Source organism: Solanum tuberosum, unplaced genomic scaffold (assembly GCF_000226075.1).
Source record: "Solanum tuberosum cultivar DM 1-3 516 R44 unplaced genomic scaffold, SolTub_3.0 scf00228, whole genome shotgun sequence".
Classification (NCBI taxonomy): domain Eukaryota; kingdom Viridiplantae; phylum Streptophyta; class Magnoliopsida; order Solanales; family Solanaceae; genus Solanum; species Solanum tuberosum.
In genome coordinates, this window is record NW_006239152.1 from 487,264 (window position 1) to 491,269 (window position 4,006).

The 4,006-nt window shown below is 40.4% G+C and overlaps 1 long non-coding RNA gene across 1 annotated transcript in view; it reads right to left on the reverse strand.

Annotated features, from left to right (window-relative positions):
* Positions 1 to 3,601, reverse strand: part of LOC107062431 (uncharacterized) — a 6,486-nt gene extending 2,885 nt beyond the window's left edge. The window contains exon 1 of the long non-coding RNA XR_001474600.1: positions 3,524 to 3,601. This is a non-coding gene — a long non-coding RNA (uncharacterized lncRNA). The remainder of the gene's footprint in view (positions 1 to 3,523) is intronic.
* Positions 3,602 to 4,006: the final 405 nt, after the last annotated feature.

The window sequence follows — 4,006 nt, forward strand, 5'->3', positions numbered from 1 at the left end:
GTGGGTCGAGGATGGACCTCCCCTGTTCTTCCCAAGTTTCAGTCACAAATTATGAATTACCAGTACGGCTCGTGACCCCACCCACGGTCTGTGGGTGGGGGTTTCGTAGGTCACACCAGATTTTGTGTCTTTAATTTTTGAAATAAGGATTAAGGGAGGGGTTAAGGGTTAACTAAGTAAATAAGTAGGGTTGTTTAATATTATTTAAGACACCTATAAATACTTAATAAGACCCCTAAACTAAGCAAACTAACTCATTCTCACAAGACCCAAATCAGAAGCTCCCCTCTCCAAAAATTCTCTCACTAAAAACCACCATTGAAGAAGAAGAAGAACTAGGATACCAAGGCACAAGAACTCAACTTTCCTCTTCAATTTCGTGAAGGATTTCCAATAAAGGTATGGTAGTGTTAATTTATGGATAGGTTCCTGTCACGACCCAAGCCTAGTGCCTAGACGTGACCGGCGAATGGGGAACCCGAAGGAACCCCAAACAAGCCTCATAGCGTATCATTACACATCCTTGGTCGCGGAAGCAAATAAAATGACCATAAGCGATAAGCATAATTAAGGGGGGAATCGGGACTAAGGGAGCAAGAGAAACAAAAATAAGAATGATACAAAAATACCATAGATGAGTCAAGCTCAAGCATAATACACAACTTGTCCAACACCACCTCTAAACATGAGTACTTAGCGGGGGCCAAGACAAACTACCGGGCTCACCCTCATAGTCAAAACATAACTAAAAGGAAAAGTCTTATACATAGCAAAAGATCATGAGCAACGTCCCCGGAATGGAGGACTCACCAATAACCTTGATAGGAAATCGTATTAGCCACGCGGAGGAGGATGGTCAAGCGGTGCTCCGGTCCCTACATGGTGACATCATGTAGGCATAGAGTATGCGTTAGTACATTTGAATGTACTAAGTATATGGGATGCAATGCAATGCTACCATAGATGGACATCGTAGGAAAATGCATAGTAATACCCGTTAGATAGCACATTAATGAAACGATATATATATAATGACGCTTACATAAAAGTCATATTTAGTGGGACGTAGCACAAGTGTGGTGAGTGACCATCAATATAGTATTTCCAAGGCCTACCACCCCCTTGGAGAGGCGAAAGAGGTACAAACCCCTCAATGTGGTTACCCGGGCCTACCACCCCCCGAGCTAGGGACCAAGGTACAAACCCCTCGATATGGTTATACGGGCCTACTACCCCCCGTACTAGGCAACCAAGGTACCAACCCCTCGATACGGTTATACGGGCCTACTACCCCCCGTACTAGGCAACCAAGGTACCAACCCCTCGATATGGTTATACGGGCCTACTACCCCCCGTACTAGGCAACCAAGGTACCAACCCCTCGATATGGTTATACGGGCCTACTACCCCCCGTACTAGGCAACCAAGGTACCAACCCCTCGATATGGTTATACGGGCCTACTACCCCCCGTACTAGGCAACCAAGGTACCAACCCCTCGATATGGTTATACGGGCCTACTACCCCCCGTACTAGGCAACCAAGGTACCAACCCCTCGATATGGTTATACGGGCCTACTACCCCCCGTACTAGGCAACCAAGGTACCAACCCCTCGATATGGTTATACGGGCCTACTACCCCCCGTACTAGGCAACCAAGGTACCAACCCCTCGATATGGTTATACGGGCCTACTACCCCCCGTACTAGGCTTGGTCGACTCACAACACGTATATAGAGAAAATCATATACATGTGTCCATTTCATCATCATTTCAGTAATTATATAACCATCCGATTCATAGGACGTACATTGGACCTTCCATTTCCTAAGAATTCTATAAGTGGGCATTTTATCAAACACATGGTGGGCTATTGTTCATGTAGATAAAATCATGTCTTTCAAGAGTACTAAGTCCAACCAATTCCAAAATCCATATAAATCAGCCCACCAACAACATACATATATATCAACCTTCATAATTTGATCATGGAAGCATGAAAACCATAAACATCACATAATAATTCCATTTCATGATAATATGTAAAATAGACCATAATAGGATGTGTAGTAGTAATTCCATAATTCAAGAGTTCATAAGGACCCATAAACTTGAAGTAGAAATAGAGGATAAATGGTTGGACTTGTGGAAAGGAAGGTTTCCACAATCAAACCCACATACCTCAACTTGTTCACGAGTATATCAACCTTAGAAATACAATTACATAACTTATTTAACTTCTATTAGCTCAGTAATGTTGACGTAAAATAGGATCATCATCATAAGTAAGCCTAGCATGTACAAATACAACTATGCACCCAAAACAGTGAATCTGGCCAGCCTAGTACTTCATGTTGCATCTTAGATTTGAAAAGGAAAATGGCAGAACTAGGCTTTATAACCTTCATGAAAGATGTAGATACATCTCTTAGGGTTGCAAACAAACAAGGATCACCGCAAAATATATTTTGTACAAAGAGATATAGTCAAGACACTAGCCGCTGGTCATGCAGGATTTCAATTCTCGGAATCTGGGCAGAACTTGCCCTATGTTGCGTCCCATATTTCGTATCCATAACAGTTAAATTAGAATTTTACATAAACATAAAAGTTGTAGGTATACGAGTTAGCTTTCCAAATCATATTTATTCACTGCAAACTACGTTCTAGAGAAAGAGATATGCCCAAAATACCAAACACTATCCAGCTACAAAAGCAGGTTTCGTCACTTACATCCGAAAAGACTGCCATATCCTATCGATTCATATTCAACAAGGCTTCTAATGTATCAAGAAGAGGCACCTAAGTCTACCAAGTCAAGCCACACATCACATTATAAATATCCTTCACATTTCATCATCATCACATATGAACAATAATAGAGGACACACTTTCAATCACAATACAATAACACTTTAAACAAGATCACCTTGAGATCACATGAACACCTTTATATTCACAACATGATTGCCTTTACATCACATTCACATATATGATATCATGTCAACACTTCAATTCCTCATATAATGCCCTCCAAGGACCATAAAACACAATACATTCGATAAGTAAACACCTCCACCATAAGTGGATCACACATCAATCTATCACAATTCTATATCAACTCTACCTTAACAGGGAAGTTAGGTCCACTTACCCTTTTCCCCAAGCCACAATCACCATTCCTCAACTCTCCAACAATTCACAATTGATAAGCATAGATAATAATAGTAGTCAACTATTCAACTCAATCCAAGCATACTTCCATCATCATTCAATCCTAAACAATAAACCCACTTCATAAGCCAACTTTAGGAAACTTGCCAAGATATTGGTTCATGGAAATTTCTTTCTTAAAACCATCAATAGACACCATTAATAACGTAAATCATCAAAAAAAATCATTTAATGCAAGAACCCATGCTTAGAATCGAAATTAGGATTTTTGTGTTTTTGGAAGAACTTTGAATCATTTGAATTGAGCTCGTTGAAAGGAAGAATAATCAAGGATAAAGGATCTCCATACCTCTAAGTTGAAAACCCACGAGAATTGAAGAAGAAAGAACTCAAAATCTTCAATCCTAGCTCCAACTTCTTCTTCTTCCCCTCTTCTTCTCTTCTTCACTCAAGAACCCTAACTCTTACTCTTTTAAAATGGAACAAAAATGATCCACAATCAGCCTAACACAATAATATAACCTCAAAAGAAAAGATTTGTGAAAAGACCAAAATGCCCTTAAATTTCCGGACGGACTCCTTGCTAACTGCCCAACTTTCAAAGGGCATAACTCGCTCATACGAACTCGGAATCGAGCAAACTCGGTGACGTTGGAAAGATCGTTCCAAGGGCTTTCCAAAAATAACTGGAACTACTCCTGGATCATCCTGATCTAGGAGTTATGACTGCTCAAAGTTGGCCAAAAAACTCACTGATTTCCCACACTTAACCAAATTTCCAGGTTCTGAACTTTTTCCAAAAGTGACTACTTCCAATTTATGCTTAAACTTT